The sequence below is a fragment of the Schistocerca americana genome, chromosome 5 (assembly GCF_021461395.2).
Source record: "Schistocerca americana isolate TAMUIC-IGC-003095 chromosome 5, iqSchAmer2.1, whole genome shotgun sequence".
NCBI lineage: Eukaryota > Metazoa > Arthropoda > Insecta > Orthoptera > Acrididae > Schistocerca > Schistocerca americana.
The window spans coordinates 666598811-666618705 of record NC_060123.1 but is presented as its reverse complement, the minus strand read 5'-3'; the positions used below and the strand labels follow the sequence as shown (position 1 = coordinate 666618705).

The following is a 19895-nucleotide window of genomic DNA, read 5'->3' as shown; positions in this document are numbered from 1 at the left end:
GGGCAATCTGTTGCGACGTTATTCGCGTAACAATTCCAAACTTTGTGGCATGACAAGTAACTTAACGATAGCAATTCCTGTTATCAGACGCCGTATTTAGAGAGTTGAAAGGAGGTTACTTGCTGTTTCGCGACGCATTAAAACTGAGTATCCTTGCAAAGAATCTGGAGTTACCACAGAAGCAGTCCTTATGTGAGCTCACCTTAAGATTCCTTCACATAAAAAACGGCGCACTTAATGCTCAATGCAGTGACTCTACAGTGATTTCGACACATTAACTAGTCTTTCTCATTCGACATTCATCAGCGTTTGAAAGACGGTAATTACATACAACAATAGCGTAAAATTTATGAGTAGCACCTACAGTTAAAGCGAAATCTCTTTTGAGAAACAAAGTAACAAAGGATTTCAGTGTGTGTTTCTGAGCCGATATGAACAGGCCAGAGACTATGCTACCCTATCTAAGGTGAGAAATGTGTTCTTGAGGTGGTATTCTCGAAACAATAATTTCTTGTTATCCTATGCTAAATATCAATTATACCAGATACCGGCGGTTATAAGTAAAGAGCAGCTAGTCACAGAGGTCCAGCGTTGGCTTTAATTATCATATGGCAGTGAAACTTGGTATATGCTCCGATGCGTTAATGTGGAAAGGATTTAGACTGGAAAAAAATTAGTTCCAATTTTGGCCACTGGTTACACATCTGGCGTTCGCAGACGTATCCAATGCTCATACTGAACAAATTGTTTAAGCGCGAGTTAATAACAACATGAACATTATGCCTTTCTTGCTTGGTTGACCTTTTCTCCCCACATCCATTCCTAATCCATTACACATGGAAACACTTTCTTGCATTCAAAGCGCCAGATTTGCACCAAGTGACGAAAATTGGAACTAATATTTTTCCAGCGGAAATGAGTTTCGCATTAACGCATTAGAATATCTACCACGTTTCGCTGCCATACAATAATTACATCTCGCAGTGGACCACTGAATAGCCGCACTTCAATTGTAACTGCCTCCTATCAATTTTTGCCAGAACGGCGCATAAAATCTTAGTAACCGCTAGGAGGCACCCCTGGCGCACCGCCGCTCTGTCCTAGATAACGCCCTCAAATCGGTGAGGAAAAGAATCCACAAATTTCTTCAGATATGGTATACCGTGTCCATCTGCTTCATGATTTCATTCTGTGGAGCTACCAAACTGCAAGAATTCTAACTGCTACGTCCCACCTGCAGTTCCAAATAGTCCCAGACATTTCTACAAGGTTAAGATTGGGTGGTTTAGCGGGTCAGTAGAGGCACACTACGGTGCTTGAGTGAGTGTGCATCAAACCAGGAAGGTACATGTGCAGCCTGGTGAATAGGGCTGTGGTGATCTTGAAAGATCTATAGTACGCTCATCATGAAGATGCAGAAAAAAGGAAAACACTTTAGTCACAAAGCATGCTGGTGTACATAACTAATGGACGAAAGTAACTTTCGCATGATGTGTTGGTGCCAAGTAACACAGCTCCATGAGACTTTGACTTTACGTAAGGAACTGCTACAGTCTACTACAAGAGGGAATTGAAAGAAATAAAGAAATACCCCATGAGACGAACAGAAATGACATTTATTCAGTGAAAATAACTACAATGAAGTCACAGCGATTTATGGTGGTCCACTGGACATTACAAAATGCAGGACATGGTTCTTCACAGGGTGTGAGATCATAGGCGATAGCAATGCATGCTCTGCATTTTCTCCCATTATGGCCGCCATGTTGTTAAGGAGTTCTTGTGGTGTGGCGTTCTGTTTCTCCACCAGAGCGGATGAAAGCTGCTGAATGGTCATTGGTGCATATGGACGTGCTGTTATATGTCTCCCTGACGCTTTTCACACGTGCTTCATCGGATTTCAGTCGGCATACTGGCGGGTCAGTCCAGTCGTTATATATCCTCTTGTTTCTTGAGCCCCTCCATCTACACTTTCGATGCAGCCGCAGAATGTTATCCATAAAAGTGAAATCAGGGCCGAATGTACCACTGAAAAGACGCACATGGAGAACGAATACAGCGGGCATGGATGTGTGTGATGTCCTTAGGTTAGTTAGGTTTAAGTAGTTCTAAGTTCTTGGGGACTGCTGACCACAGCAGTTAAGTCCCATAGTGCTCAGAGCCATTTGAACCATTTGAACGAATACAGCGTTGTAACATCGTGGTCTTGCGGTAGCGTTCTCGCTTCCCGCGCACGGGGGCCGGGGTTCGATTTCCGGCGAGGTCAGGGATTTTACCTGCCTCGAGATGACTGGATGTTGTGTGGTCATCATCATCATTCATCCCCATTATGGTCGGAGGAAAACAATGGCAAACCACCACCACTAGGACCTTTCCTCGTAGGGTGGTGCGGGTCTCCCGCGTCGTCCCCTACGCTCCTTGGAGTATGGGACCCCATCATCATCACCATCATCGTTTGACCAGAAAGAGTAACTTGTTCAAAGATTTGGAGGTCAGTACGCCCATGAAACATCGTACTTCGCACACACAACACCTGGGTCACCGAAACGATCATGTTCGAAAATGTTCCTGGGTGCATTACCTGTTCCCATCGCTAGTCACGTGAAGGAAAGTCCAGAATCACTACTCAGACATAACTTGCTCTCTTATGACAAGAGCGCGTGACCCCACTCCTCATTGGTCTGGTCCCTGTGCTCTTGGCACCACTGTAGGGTTGCCATATCTAGCTGGGACCTCGTCGGGACACTGAGATGGGGGTGTAGAAATGAAGTAAAACATTTATTTAATATAATTACTTTTTATTTAGAACACAATTACATGGGACTTGTTGCGGCACAAGTAGTTGGTACACCATATTTTTCGAAAGATTTCACCTTTTTCAACAAGTGTGTTTTCTCTTTTACATGTTTATAAAACTCCATGTTATTAAATCTGTATATTGAGCTAGCAGTAAAGGAAACGAAAGAAAAATTCGGAGTAGGAATTAAAATCCATGGAGAAGAAATGAAAACTTTGAGGTTCGCCGACGACATTGTAATTCTGTGAGAGACCGCAAAGGACCTGGATGAGCAGCTGAACGAAATGGACAGTGTCTTCAAAGGAGGATATAAGATGAACATCAACAAAAGCAAAATGAGGATAATGGAATGTAGTCGAACTAAATAGGGTGATGCTGACGGGATTGGATTAGGAAATGAGACACTTGAAGCAGTAAAGGAGTTTTGCTATTTGGGGAGCAAAATAACTGATGATGGTCGAAGTAGAGACGATACAAAATGTCGACTGGCAAAGGCAAGGAAAGCGTTTCTGAAGAAGAGAAATTTGTTAACATCGAGTATACATTTACGTGTCAGGAAGTCGTTTCGGAAAGTATTGGTATGGAATGTAGCCTTGTATGGAAGTGAAACATGGACGATAAATAGTTTGGACACGAAGAGAATAGAAGCTATCGAAATGTGGTGCTACAGAAGAATGCTGAAGATTAGATGGGTAAATCACATAACTAATGAGGAGGTATTGAATAGAATTTGGGAGGTGTTTGTGACACAACTTTGCGAGAAGAAGGGATCGATTGGTAGGGCATATTCTGAGGCATCAAGGGATCACCAGTTTAGTATTGGAGGGCAGAGCGGAGGGTAAAAACCGTAGAGGGTGACCAAGAGATGAATACACTAAACAGATTCAGAAGGATGTAGGTTGCAGTAGGTACTGGGAGATGAAGAAGCTTACACAGGACAGAGTAGCATGGAGAGCTACATCAAACCAGTCTCAGAACTGAAGACCACACCAACCCAAAACTCCGTGCAAGTCAACTTTTAGTTAAACTGGCGTTGTAAGATTGATTCCATAGTCCCTGGCAGCAGTCTATTTCTTTCATCAGTTCAACGCAAATACTCTTTCTACAGTGGCGTTGTGTGCAGGGATGGAAAACAAATACTAGCACAGTTTTAGCAGTTGGCATTTCCGTTTAGGATTTTCGGTTTCTTTAAGAAAGTAACTCCACCTTTCTTCCATTTAGTGTTTAGACTTCCATTCGTCCGACTCACGCTTGGTTTCTGAAAATCTCTTCGGACATATATTTCTGAAAACAATTATCCCTGAAATCTTCAGACCATTTTAGTCAGGATATATGAGTGTTTTCAATAATCACCCAAGGTGGGTTTTCAGATAGCGTCGTCCATTCAGATACTTTATGTTTATCAAAAGAAACAGTTCATTGCTCTAAGTAATCAAATACTATGGTATAGAAAGCCATTGTCTCTTCCTCAAATATCGAAATCAAATTAATGATTTCTTGGTTAGAGTTCTCATTCTTTAAGCTGTCCAAAATCATCTTCGTTTGCATGCCAATGAAATTGGCTCTCTTCCCTTCATTCAGGCATCTTTGAGTGTCGACTTATATATGTCTTATTTCAATTATCGAGACTTTATTCTTCTTCAGGTGGTTTATAAACAGAGCCATACTCGAAGTAAATTTCACTGATCGGGCTACTGAAAAAAAAAAAAATGAATTTATTTTAGATGGCCTGTCTTTGGCGTCGAAAAAATTGTTTTAATTGAATCCAAAGCTTCTGAATTCTCGTCAACTGTGGTCATTAACGACAGACATCTTGTTTTTGAATGAAATAGAAGAGTATGGCGATTGACATCAACATGTGAGCAGAATGCTTTCAGCTCGTATCTCATTACTGTGTATATCGAAAACGAAATATTTTCATGGCGAGTATTTCAATGTGGACAGTTGAGACTCCAGCAGCGCCTGACATAGTATTATGGAGAATATGGACAGGGTATCCAATTCCTTCTACTTTTTTCCTAGTTGTTCTTTAATTTGGTGAAACACATTTCGCTACCCACGCCAATGAAGCCCTCCGACGTCGGTATTGGTATTGTCTCCACAAAAAGCTATTGATTTATCTAATGTAATTTGCCGTTGTCTCAAACTGTTTAGGCAAAACTTTGCAATTGTCTCCCATGTTTCGTTTTTCATCGAATCAAACTTCAACAGCCTCTGTTGGATTCAGTCAGTTTCATTAAAATATTGAACGACTGAAGGAAACATCTTTTCGGCCTTGTGGTTCGACGCGTCGTTGTTTTATGCATTAGGACACGGAGTGAGGTCCGCGAATATTTTTAACAATCGCTGTAGTTTTGGCCGTGGCCCGTAGACTGGTTTGCGGCGACTTTGGAGTCAGGATACACTGCGGCATCAGTTTTACGGTACAGTCAAGATAATTGAAGGATTGATAATGCTCGACATCTTGTTAGTTCTGCAGCAGCAACTAGCAATTCTTCCTGGGTATCTTCTATAGTCATGAATGTAGAAATGGGCTTTGATCTCGATTCTACCGCAAATCTGTTTGTATGATTCTTCGTAGAAATGTGATGCCTCACATCTGTCTTACCTCCGTGAGTTACTGAGATGAAACAGCTACAAATCTCACACAACGTTTCCGAATCTGTACGTCCTTTGTTGACAAAACACCACTCTTTTCTGTAATCATCCGAAAAGTGACACTTTCTCTTTCCATCCTTAGGCATTTTCGTAAGCTATGAACGATAAACAGTCGACAATAACACTTTAGTCATCGAAGTACACGTCACTGTATGCGTCAATTCCTATATACCTACAGTAAATACTTCAAACATTACTAATTTGCACTTGGCCGTATTACGTTTAGAAAAAAAATCGTCTTTTCAGATCACTATTCGAATGGGGACTGCCCGATTCTTCGTCGTGGGGCTGCTTAAATAGCTCCAGCCCCGTACTACTTGAGAAGTCTGGTATTTTCTCAAATGATTGCGCTTGGTCTAGAAGATGCTTGCATCGTCGATACACGATACGCAACATGCAACGCCGCCTGTGAAACGACATTGTCAACAAAAACTTGTTGACGTAGATAAGAGTAACTGAGGCTGCATTTACATGTTGCGCTAACAGATGGCGTTACTTCAGTACTCGGGCCAAGCTTGTAACAGTATTTTGAAAAAACTGTACAAGCTTGGGGCTTGTAGGGACGTGGAGACAAGATGGTCCCGATATATTGTGACGGATGGTAGCCCCACGTCGTAAGCGATGCCTCCGGTGTGCGGGTGTCAGCGGAAGACAACGTACTGGTCGTCGGGTAAACTGTGCATTGTGTGACAGCTCGCCTTGCAGTCCTGTTACATGTAGTTGCAATTGGACCCGCTATTTGATGTGCTTCCGTTATTACCTGTTGCACAACATAGCCGTCATCTGCTGTTATAGTTGACATCGGACAGCAGTGCTTGTGGTTTGTAACTCACCATGCATGTGAAACAACACTGCGAGCAGTACCAAACTTACGGCTTACACTCGTTGCATTTTGTCCATGGCGCAGTCTCCCGATGGTTCTTCCCTGTGTCAAATCATCCCTCTGGGCCATGTTGTAATGAAAAACACCAGCACAGAGCTTCGTATGTGCTCACAAATTGACACAGTGTCTTTTTTCGTTCCTTCAGCTGCCTCGTTTTGGGGGTGGGGGGTGGGTGGGGGGTGGGTGGGGGGTGGGGGGGGGGGCCAAGCCTCCTTTGGCGCTACAGTCACGCTGACCTCACGCCATGTGACGTCGATCTCTTTGTGCCAGGTAGCAGGTAGGAGACCTCTGGCAATGTGCTCCAGGACTTTCGCCCATTTCTACCGAGTTGCTAATATGTTATACCTTGTACTTCAATTTTGCGGAGTATTATGTTCAAATGAACATCCTGGTTCATGTTCACGGTAACTTGAATGAGTGGATCGTCCGCCCCTGGTAGCTGAGTGGTCAGCGCGACGGAATGTCATACCTCATGGCCCTAGTTCGATTCCCGGCTGGGTCGGAGATTTTCTCCGATCAGGGACTGGGTGTTGTGTTGTCCTTATCATCATCATTTCATCCCCATCGATACGTAAGTCGCCGGAGTGGCGTCAACTCGAAAGACCTGCACCAGGCGAACGGTCTACCCGACGGGAGGCCCTAACCACACGGCATTTCCATTTTTCAATGAGTGGATCCAAGTCATGGTACGGAAAACACCTCAAGTACATCACATAACCATCTCCAGTTTGAACTACACCCTCCACATACTTCGGATTACACTCTTCATTGGGCTGTAGGTGCACTCTACACATTTCATCATTTGAAAAAAAGGAGAGAAAACAGCGATTCATCGGACCACACTACCCACTTCCAGTCATCTACTGTCCAGTTTCTGAGTTGGTTGCTCCGTTGAAGGCACGCACTGTTCTGTGCTGGTGTGGGTGTTGGCCTTTTGCGAGGTAACTGATTTCAAGTGACCACTGCTGTTAACTGTCCTTGCGATGTTCGCTCGGAGAATGGTTCAGACCACACTGCATTCACTGACAGCAGCGCTTCTGATCGGCTTCCAAACCATTTGTCATTGACAAGACGTGACTATCGTCTTCGGCCCCAACTGGTCAGAATCTTTTTCCGATCATTGCTTTTTACTCCGTGTTAGATGCCAGTGAGTAGTACAAAATTCCTGATAAACTCGTTTGGCAGCCCGCGCTGTTAAACCAATAATAGTTTTGTCATGGACCCGTCCAAATATATTTCAGTTTTTTTCATTTTGTCACGTCTCCACATCGATCCATCTTCTTGTGCCGATTACATACAGCAAACTGACTCACATACGCGCGAATTCACTGCATTTGCTTAAGTCAGGGGTGGAGGGTCAAATGACATCAGCATCTACAGATCTCCAAAGAGACTAGTGTGTCGAGGGAGTGAGTAATGCTTTCTCATGTGATCCCATAAGATGCTGTATGCATCGTTCCGCTCATCAACTCGTACTGGCAATAGTGTGCATTTTTTTTTTTTTTTTTTTTTTTTTTCGAGGACGCGTCCTTCCGTCTTTCATTGTGCCCGTGGTGGTCCAGGAAATGCCTCGTCAGCTAATTTGGCATCAATTAATACGGAATGTGTCCACTGTTCGCCTTCATGACAGCTCGGACTCTGCTGGGGACACATTCAATGAGACGTTTAAATGTCTGTTGAGGTATAGTAGCCCATTCTTCCTCAAGAGCCAAAACTAGAGAACGCAGGGATGTCGGACGCTGGAGTCTCGAGTGAAGTCGAGGTTCTAACTTATCCCAGAGATGTTCCGTTGGGATTCAAGTCGGAACTGTGAGTAGGCCAGTCAATTTCAAGAATCTTATTCTCCACATTTCATTGATTCGCAGATGTTATTATGTAACAGAGTGCATTGTTATGCTGATCATGCTGATATTACCATCATCCCCGAACTCTTCCTCTACTGAGCGCAGTAAAAGCGAGTGTGTGTGCGAGTGTGTGTGTGTGTGTGTGTGTGTGTGTGTGTGTGTGTGTGTGTGTGTGTGTGTGTTTCGAGTTTCGAGCTCACGGATGATCAGCGCCGACGATGCCGTAAATGTGTTCATACCCTACGCCTTTACCGTGTTCGTAGTCGCAATAAGGAGACCACTTGATCCACGAAAAACACTCCCATACCATAACAACACCTCTTTCGTACTTCACTGTTAGCACTATAGATGATGGTATGGCACTGTGACAGATTTCAAGACGTCTGTACTTATACTATCAAATGGTTCAGCGCATCTTCGTGAAGTATCACGATAAAACCTCGCGGTAAGCCGACGAAAACGTCATCATTCCCAGATGCAATAACATTGTGGTCGACTAATACGCGGGACTGGTTTAAGGCACAAGCGACCCAAGTCGCCGCTTGGGGGTGCCGAGCTGAGAGGACATCCAGAGGCGCCACAATTTTAAGTTTTCTGTACTGGACGTGCCGCAATTAGAAGCGTTCACTTGGGCGTCTAGTTGACAGGGGATCCAGGGTCAGCTAAGTATTAGATTTGTATCCAGTACGTCTCATACTGACACGGCTGAAAGTGTACGAGGGACAAGTATGGGCGGAAGGGGGGAGGGGGGGGGGGGCGCCAAATGATTAGCTGCTTGTGTGAGAAATGTTCTCGAACCGGCGCAGAGCGTACGCGCCTAGACGAATCAACCAAAATATTTCTTCCTCCTAAGTATGTCTCGAGAAAAGTCCATGAATGTATATAATTAGTGAGTCTTACCAAGAATCGTTCTTCCTGTGAACCATCAGCGACTGGCACAGGAAGCGGCAGAAGTGTCACCGGTACACAAAGTACCCTCCGCCGCGCACCCCAAGGTTGATTGCAGATGACAGACGTAGATACTTTTCTTAATGAGCGCGTTGTCATGTACTGTCAAATAATTTCGAAAGATAACTATGGTCCAGTGGCTGTGATCTGTGTTGTGTAAATTTAGTATGCGATTAAAAGTGTCAGCGTATATTTGGCTTCATGCAGCAATTTTGAAAGAATCGATGAGAATGAAATACACTAAGACAAAAATGTACATCTACATTTACACTCCGCAACGCACCGTATTGTGTGTAGCAGAGGGTTTCCTGAACCACTACTAATCATTTCCCTTCCTGTTCCACTCACAAACAGAGCGAGGGAAAAACCACTATCTACATACGTCCGTACGAGCCCTAATCTCTCAAATCTTATCACGTGGTCTTTACGCGAAATGTACACTGGCAACGGTAGACTCGTTCAGTAGTCAGTTTCAAATGCTGGTCCTCGAAATTTTCTCAACAGTGTTTCTCGAAAAGAACATCGCCTTCCCTCCAGGGATTCCCGTTTGTGTTCTCGAAACATCTCTATAATACTTGCGTGTTGTTCGGACCTATCGGTAAACAATCTAGCAGTCCGAATTGCTTCGGCGTCTTCCTTCACTCCGGCCTGGTGGGGATCCCAAACATCCCAGCAGTACTCGAGAATGGGTCGCACCAGTACTCAATATGCGGTCTCCTTTACAAATGAACCACATTTTCCTAAAATTCTCCCAATACACCGAAGGCGACTATTCGCCTGCTCGTTCCATTTCATATCGCTTTGCAGAGTTACGCCTAGATATTTAATAGACGTGACTGTGTCAAGCAGCACACTGCTAGTCTTGTATTCGAACATTGTGGGATTGTTTTTCCTACTCATCTGCATTAACTCACATTTTTCTACGTTTGGAACTGGCTGCCATTCATCATACCTGGCTGCCATTCATCATACCAACTAGGAATTTGATAATACAATATTGCAGAAGCAGAAGAAAGGGGAAAAAATGGATCTGTTAGGTGATCAGTTTGGCTTTTGAAAAGGTAAGAGCACCAGAGAGGCAATTCTGATGTTGCGATTGAAAATGGAAGGAAGAATTAAGAGAAATTAGACACGTTCATAGGATTTTTAGGCCTGTAAAAAGCATTTGACAGCCTGAAATGTTGCAAGAGGTTGAAATTCTGAGAAAAATAGGAGTAAGCTGTAGGGAAAGACTGATAACACTAGTCAACAGCCATTTTGCATCTGGGATGTGATACATCAACTAATGTGTATTTTAGTGTGTAGAATCCGAATATACCTTTCAAAATATTCTAGCACGTTTGAATTTTGAAGTTTTTTATTTTTCATATTCAGTATTTCGCTTTCTGTTTTGATGTTTAATTGCTTGTTTTTTGATTTGATCGTCAGTAAATGGTTGGTGTGGTAATCTAGTGGTGTGAAAGAGATCCTCAGTGAGTGTTTCCTGTGAAAGATAGTGCAAATTTTTTGTGTTTAAAACTTACACTAAGAAAAATGGCAACTAGTAAATCTCGTTGCTGCCTAAACCTCCCGACAACTTTTGCTATGCGTGTGGGAAATTCTCTCCAAAAGCCCAAGGAAAACCAGTCTCTGATTTGGTCAAGAAGGCATATAAATTATATTTTGATTGTCCTGTTGGTGATCAAAATAAAAGTTTTGCACCTCATATTGCCTGCATAACTTTTACTACAACCTTAACCCAGTGGTTGAAAGGAAAGCGCCGAACCATGCCATTCGCTGTTCTGATGGTGTGGTGTGAGCCTAAAGACCATTATTCAAACTATTACTACTGTCTTACAAATATTTCGGGACATTAAAGTAAAACTAGACATAAAATAAAGTATCCAAATGTATCTTCAGTTCATCTGCCTGTGCCCCATGATGAGGGGTTGCCTGTTCCTGTCTTTAACTTGAAAGCCACGGAACCAGATACCATGTCAAGTGAATCAGAAAGTATTGAACATGTAGAAGAGCACTGCCCTCAATATCATGTCACTTCGCCTCTGTAATCAAAAGGAATTGACGATTCCGTTCGCGATCTAAATCTTTCAAAACAGCAAGCTGAACTCTTGGGGTCGAGACTGCAGCAACGGAACCTTCTATGTCCAGGGACAAAAATTTCCTGTTGCAGCTCAAGAGGTGCTTCCTTCGCTCAGTATTTCGATATGCAGAATTAAATGTGTGTATGTAGATATGTCAATGGTGTGATGATGCAGCTAGGTGTACAACATAATCCACAGTAATGGCGACTATTTATTGACTCCAGTAAAACCAGCTTGGAAGCAGTACTATTGTATAAATGCAATGCATTGCCTTTGGTACCTTTGGCTTACGCAGTAGACATGAAAGAAACATATGAAACGATGGCTTTACTGCTAGAGCTAATCAAATATAAGTATTATGAATGGGAGCTTTGCTGTGATTTAAAAGTTGTTGCACTCCTTACAAGTTTACTGGCTGCATTCACGAAATACCGCTGCCTTCTGTGCCTTTGGGACAGCCGTGACACCAAGAACCACTATACAATCAAGGAATGGCCTACAAGGAAGTATATGTTCCTGGAAACGTAAATGTGAACAATAACCCACTGATTGAGACCGATAACATCATTTTACCTCGCCTTCATATCAAGTTGGGCCTTATCAAGAACTTTGTAAATGCCCTGGATAAAGAAGGTGAGGGCTTCAATCACTTAAAAGAAAAGTTTCCCAAATTAATTGAGGCGAAGCTGAGAGAGGGTACATTTGTTGGACCACAAATAAGAAAATTGCTGAAATGTCGAACCTTTGATACCAAACTCACAGATATCCAATTAGCTGCTTGGTCTTCTTTTAAGGCAATTGTGAAGGTCTTTTTGGGTAACAGAAAAGACCGAAACTATGTTACCAATGTGAATGATCTGTTGGACACCTATAAGAACATGTGGTGTAGAATGTCGTTTAAACTTCACTTTTTACATTCACTACCCCTGAGTACAATCAGATATGAGCTAGTACCTCTATCCCTCCCCCACCGTCAACAACATTTGCGCCTAACTAAACTTTAGAATGAAAAAGAATATTCTTTGAACATTTTTATTTTCAAAATTACGAAAGATAAATAACATTTAGTTCTTGCAGGTGTATTATTAAACCACGAACAAATGTGTCAAAGTGACAATTGGTACTGTTCTTTGCTAACAATCTTTTTTAACAGAATGATGGAGCGACTCTCAGTGCATAGCGAATGCTACTTGCAAATACTTCTCGGGAAAGAAAGCCAGCTTTCCACTTTGAGAGTAGGCACTTGTTATGACACGTGTTTCCCCTGCACCACTCTCCTTCATAGCGGAACTTGCTTTCCCCACACCCTCCTGCCCGATTTCACCTCAACCAAATTTAAATTTGTAGTATACTCAGGCCTTGTCTGTAAAGCACTTGACTGCTGGACTGGCAGGAACTGAAATACTCCAAGCTGCCAGTCTTTTGTGGCCGACTACACCTACTAATAACAACGGTGTGTAGGCCCTACAGCAGTTTAGTATCCAGAACACAGTTTGTTATGTTGTGCTGTCATTTATCTACGTGAATAATGAAGCAATTTCTGGACCATAGCGGGAACAGCCTGCAACTCTGAGACGGCATTTTTCATCACACACACACACACACACACACACACACACACACAATATATATATATATATATATATATATTGTGTGTGTGACGACAATGCCTTCTCGGAGTGGTCGGCAGTTCCCACAAAGTGTGTATGAACTTTACTCTCTTACGTGCATGGTACAAAGTAAGAACTATGTATCTAGTGAATGGATGGATTTGGGGAAGATGATGTTCATCCAGTTGTTTCAAAAGCGTAGCCACCACATTGTGTCACACGTCAATGCAAGTATTTGAGGAAAATGGCTCTGAGCACTATGGGGCTTAACATCTGAGGTCATCAGTCCCTATTTGAGGAAAAAATGTCATTGATATCCTATGTAATCAGTATCACAGTTTTGCGAGAACATTTTTAAAATAATTTAATTTCGTGAGTGAAATGCTATCGAACCCTTTTCTTTTTGCCCCTCAGAAAATTCCATTTCAGCGCTCGGACGGTGATTACTCAAAGGTTGGGAACCATTGGTGTAGAAGGGTGTTGAAAATTATGTGGGGTGATAAGAAATTAGGAGGTTGTCTGCTGCAAATATTGGCAAGCAGAGGGGATGTGATGATTGGACATGTGTTAAGACATAAGGGAATAACGTTCATGGTACTAGAGGGAGATTCAGAGGGTAAAAACTGCGGAGGAAGACAAGGAGTTGTACATATACAAGAAATAATTGAGGTCATAGGTTGCAAGTGCTTGTCCGAGATGAAGAGTTTGGCGCAGGAGAGGAATTCGTGGCGTGCCACTTCAAACCAGTTAAGAGACTGATAACTTAAAAACCTGATGACTTTTGTATTTACATAAGTCTAAGATAATGGGTACGCGGACAAGGAATGAAATAAACAGTAAAGCAAAGCTGGCCTGAAGTGCTTTTGGTAAACTATGCAATAGTTGAGGTTTGCATTTAGGTCAGCTTAAAATAACGTCTGTATGGACAGCTAAACAGAAGAGTAAAATTGTTCTGAAGAGCTTTTGATAATGTAAATAGAGTTTCTTAAACTAAGTTAGCGATCTGTGTGAAAAGTGAACCTTACAATCAATGTGTACTGCCAGTTTTCGCTAGTGGCAATGAACTGTGGATTTGTATTGTGAAAACAATTCAAAACACTTAGAATTGTACAGCGAACAATAGAGATACGTAACAGGAACTACCAGTAGAGACATATGAACAAAAAATATTAATCGGAGGGCAGATGAGAGTGGAAGTCATAATCAATAGGTCGTTATTTGCATGTTCTGTTTATCAAAATTGTGGCTCGCGATATTATGTGGAACGAGTCAGCTTTAAATTATAGTACACTTTTTCAGTAAAAGATATGCCGACATGCTGACAATTTACACGATTTTCTTTAGCTAAAGAGAACTATCAAAACTGTATATAAAGTATGTTGCTATTCAGTGATCTCAGTACATTCTGTAGTTTCCTCTACGTTAAGTGTTTCGTAACTCCACCACTTTGATATCTTCAGGCTGATGCTTTTGGTAATGCTCTACTCACATGCAGCAAAATCATTTCCTGCCAGGTGTCTTCATTTCTCTTCCTCAAACTCCTTCCTCCTACCGTAACAAGTATCTCAGCCGCATTCTTATCTCGACTGAACATCGCGTCGCATCTGTAAGCCGTTTGTGTACCAAGTTAACACAGCGTATGCTTCCTTAAGTTTTGACGGTTAATTCTACTACCTGGGCGTGGTCGTGTGTTGCAACGCGTTCTGATGACGAGTTAACATCTTAAAATGACACCCAAAACAGAAAATCCACTGGATTTTGTGCAGCTGGAAAACGTACAGTGAATTGTTATTAAATTATAACGCTTTTGTCACTGACTTAGCGAGTAAGTCCTCGATTTAATTCTGTATACACTTCTATCATGCTGGACTTTTGGGCTTAGTTCTCGTGCTTGCAGAAAATAATAAAAGACTTAGGGCTACGTCCGCTTGCAAGTAAACAATTATTATTTTGATTTGATACCCAAACATGTTTCACTACAACTGTGGAATTCTGAAATGGCTTTTTTCTTTGATTTTCTGAAATACGTACATACAGATCATATTTAGGTTAGGTTATAAATATAATCTTTATGCATGTATCCCAGAAAAATAATGGAAAAACGCCCACTGAAGATGCCACAACTGTGGTGAAACGTGTTTGGGTCTTGAAGCAAAATAATAATTGTGTACTTGCAAAACGGCGGACTCATCCCTAACTCATTATTCTACAAACACACTTACACATCCATAACGCTTTCATTTGTTTAACTATGGCATGTTTTCCGATCCACAATGCTTTCATTTTTTAACTGTGACATGTTTTCCGAGGATTAAATTCAAAATAATTACCATCCCCCTTTTCTAATCAAGGTTTTTGTGAGGTTTCTGTTAATTTTAAGGCACCTGTAGGAACTGGCAATCTCGTCTACAATATTCCCAGCAGGAAATCTCTCTGCTCCAAGTATAAAGCCCTCCTGGTATATGGTTGGAAAGTTCACGATTCCACAATGGGACGTTACTCGCACAGCCTGGTCAACCTAGACAAATGATAGTCAATCTGGTTCCTACTGCCCATTTGTGGACGTTCCGGCTTTTCATGGTGGGCTATAGGCGGTAAGGGTTTTAAAACATTTCAGTTAGGTTTCCATAAAAATTTGACATGAAGTACTTGCTAAGTAATTGTTAATATATGCTTTAACTTGTTTTAACTCTGTTTTGTATATTTTATAAAGTGAAGCTACTTCACTTCTTTATAGATTACCACTATTGTGGAACCAGTGGATGCTTGGAAAATATTACTTCTAACAGAGATGCAAGAGTGGGTTGTAGGTAAAAAGAAGGTTGACTACCTCTGATCTACTCGATGAAACGTATATAAAGAAACCATACTTCCTTTAGAACGATAAGTTGTCTTATTTGTCCTTGTGGACGTAACACCGTCAGTTCTGGCAGTAACGTGTCTTTCATGCATGCGTTGAGGTAACTTGGTATGGGATCATTTAAGTTACGCCCTACTGTGACCGCAGTGAATCTCTCTCTCTCTCTCTCTCTCTCTCTCTCTCTCTCTCTCACACACACACACACACACACACACACAAACACACACACAACTCGTAAACTGACATGTTCAGTTTACCATTCTACAATGCGTTTCGTGAGTACGTTACTTGTGTCATCATGCAAATGCAGAGTGCGACGTGTAGACAACATAGAGATGGTGTTCACTGGTCAACGTACTGCTAAGGCCAGGACGGCGAAAAGTCTACACCATCGGCAGCTATACTAGATCAAAAATTTCTCATGGTTGTTGAAGACAACAGCACAAGAAACCGAACTGCTACAAACGCTCTTCTCAGAACGAAACAAGGCTGACGAAGAATTTTGCACCTAGTATCTATATTTTACAGATAAATGTAGAAGGATTTTCAAAAGACAGATGTGAGTACCTGAGCAAACTGGCCATTGATCATAGCACGGATATCATAGATCTCTAAGAATCTCATCTAAATAAAAATAATATAACAAAGGGTAAGGTTGCAGAATACGAAGCGATAGGATACTTGGCATCACCAGTAGAGAGCTCTATCATATACCTAAGTAATAGCGTCCCTGATATTAAGGGAGTAAGTTGCCAAGCTATCAGTCGCATCGAAGTAACCACTCTGCAACTGAGTTGTTTAACTGTTGTTTCAGTCTATAAACCACCGAATATGCAGTGGCCCACTTGAGTCTTACCCTCTGCGCCTCAGCCGTGATTTCAAGAGCCACCACACAACCTGGGGTTATAAAAACAGTGATGATAATGGACAAACCTTTCGCTGTGTTAGATGGAACACCGGTGCCTATTCTGACCTGTGCTTTCTCTCCACTGTTCAAAACACACTTCCTTTGAGTCATACTAGAAAAGTCCTAAGAAGCTTCCCAAGATGCCAGGGCCACCCACAATAATCAACACAGGGTTCGATATACCTATCATAAACTCTACCACCAACCCAAGATGGAATTTCAGGAGAGCTAACTGGGATCGGTATACTTAGGAGGTTGACAGCAACTTACGTTGGCTAGCCCCAAAAGCAGAAAACTACAATGTATGTACTAGCAGTTCTCAAGTCTGGAAAGCCAGTAGCCGACCCCTCAAGTTACCGCCCAACTGTGCTGATGAGCGTGTGCTTCAAATATCTAGAATGACTTAGCCTTCACAGAATTCAATGAATAATAAATAGTATAACTCCAACATATCAGGCTGGGTCCAGAAGCCAGCGCAGCTGCTGTGAACAGGTTCTAGCCCCTGACATCCTACACTGAGGCTGGAGAAACTAAAGACATCAGTGGCCTTTGTTGATCTGTCAGCAGCATATGATACGGTGTGGCTAGATGGAATACTTCGGAAGCTAAGAAAGCATGTTCCGAGTAAGAAACGACGACACTTGTGGGAAATATTCTACCCAACCGTTACTTTAAGGTTAGCGTTGGACAGAAACAGAGTAAGCTACTTATCATAAAAAAATGGGCTCCTCAAGGATCCTCATTAGCACCCTTGCTCTTCAGCCTGTATACCAGTGATACGCCAAACACTGTTAGGAAAAAGTTTTGCTACGCCGACGAACTTTTCATAGCCATTCAAACCAGCACACTCGGGGAAGGAGAAAATATATTGTCTACAGGCTTAGACAGTATACACACATATTACAAAGCATAGAGACTCAACCAAATGCAGCCTAACAGAAGTCTGCGCGTTCCGCGTAAACAGAATCGCAAACCAACAGCGCAACGTGAACTTCTGTCAACAGAGGATCAGACACAATTTCCAGCCTAAATACCTAGATGTCACACTCGATCGGTCTTTAATGTAGAAAAGGCACCTGGAAAACACTAGCCAAAAGCTAAAGAAACAAAATAACATCACGAAGAAACTGGCTGCTGCAACCTGGGTTGCTGAAGAATCCATTCTGCTGCAGCTCTGACGTTAGTATACCTAATACATAAATCCTGTGCCCCAATATGGTAACACAGTGCTCGTAAAAGGAAAATAGACATCCATTTGAATGAATCAAGGAGAATTATTAAGGGCTACACATCATCAGTACCATTCCGCTACCTGAACTTCGACGCCACGAAGCAACCGATCGAGAATGGAGGAAGCTGCATCGCCCTGACCGTCCCCCAAGATCTTCCAATTCATACAGTCTTAAATGACCCTCCTCCAGACCGCTTGAACACGCACTCCACTGTGGCATAATGGAAGAAAGAACAAAAAGTTTGACCTCAAAGAAGGGTGGTGCAAGAGATAGAATGCTGCAACAATAAAACATCATGATGTTCAAGCTCCATATGTCAGTCTACCAGGATATGGTCTGAAGAGAAGTGAGAGGACACACCTGAAGATGGTAAAAACTGGGCACGCCAGCTGCGAAGCTATGATGCGCAAATGGGGACTCCAAGACTCTCCAGCCTGCAATTGTGGGGCCGTTCAGCATATTGTCAGAGACTGCCCTATGAGAAAGTGCGCAGGACCATTCAGTGATTTTTATTGATACTGCTACCTCTGCTATCAACTAGCTTCATTCAGTAGACGTTGAACTATGATTAAATGTATTTTGTAATTGACAGGCCTAATTTTATAGTTTAAATTTCCTCCATTTAGTAGTACTGAATTATTTACTTTAAGAATTTGAACATACTAGCTTTGTGCCTAAATCGTTAAAGGTGTAATTGTAAACCGTATGTATTTCTTAATATTTACTACTGTCGCCACACGAGAAATAAAAATAAAAAATTGGTAGTATGCGATTTTTTTTACGCCGTGTTATGAGTGGCTTGTAGCATTTAAGTGGTCACAGATGCTGCGTTTGAAAATCATTAAATACGAACTTCACTTAGTTTAAATGAATTAAACAAGATAAATCACATGTTTACTTCAGCGTTTGTAAAAGCAGTGCGATACAGACGGCGGTCCCTGGCACGAAAGAAACAGGAATAGGATATAGTACTGAACAGATCTGTTGGTAAAACACGCCCTAAGGCACCAAGGAATCGTCAGTTTGTTGGTCGAAGCACTTGTGGGGGGCAAAAATTGAAAAGGATGACAGAGGCTATAGCAGGGTCAAATGGATCTAAGCTACAGTCATTATGCAGGGATGAAGACGCTTGCACAGGACGGACTAGGGTGGAGAGCTGATAAGACCAGTGTTCTGACCGAAGACGACGACGACGTCGACAAAAACCAAAAATAACAGCCAACAACAACGACGACGACGACGACAACAACAACAACAGCCAACAACAACGACGACGACGACAACAACAACAACAACAACAACAAAAGCCAACAAGGACGACGACGACGACAACAACAAACAAAAACAACTACTACTATTACTATTACTACTACTACTACTATTACAACTACAATAATTAAATCATGTTGAAATACAAAAGGCTCTTGACGTACAGTCAAACCCGTCACTCGGCTACTGTAATAGGCGTTTCCTTCAGCTGGAGAAGTGGAACTCACCAGATGATGTTGGCGTCAACTTAGAACTGGATCCTGGTCAGCTGTTTGCAAGCGAGGTACCGAAAGACGCAGCACTTTCTCTCCTCGCCGGGCGCTCGCTACCGTCTGGGCACCACAGTGGCCGCTTCTGCAGATCTGCGCCGCCCGCACTGTTGGCACACAAACCGCCGCGCGCGAACTGGGCGAGGCGTGCCTGTGACGTCATCACGCGGCCACCTGCCGGCGGCGACGCGAACGCGCTCCAGCGTTCCAGCCGGCCTGCTGCGGGCGGCCCACGCTGCGTGACCTCCAGCGCTGACGCCACTGCTTGACATTACTTGTCCCCACGTACGCCGCCATATGACTCACCACAGACAACACGCTAAAAAAAGAAAGAAAAGCACGGTGTCCCTAGTTTCACCTCTCGACATTGAGCATTTAAATAATCTTCCGTGACGAATAGAACCGTAAGACCTGCGCTAGTTGCCATCGTAGGGGCAAATCTAGTTGTTTGTTTTCTCAGAGTTGTCAAACAAGCACATGGACGAAGAAACCATGTTTGTCAAACTTAACCTCAGTTTGGTGGCAGCTCTCGCCATT

At 42.6% G+C, this 19895-nt stretch overlaps 1 protein-coding gene across 1 annotated transcript in view; it reads right to left on the bottom strand.

Moving 5' to 3' along the window:
- The window catches only part of LOC124615328 (dickkopf-related protein 3-like), a 170205-nt gene extending 150710 nt beyond the window's left edge, over positions 1-19495 (bottom strand). Inside the window, exon 1 of the mRNA XM_047143127.1 lies at positions 19317-19495. The gene's annotated coding sequence lies outside the window, so the exon portion shown is untranslated. The remainder of the gene's footprint in view (positions 1-19316) is intronic.
- Between the last annotated feature and the right edge of the window lie 400 nt (positions 19496-19895).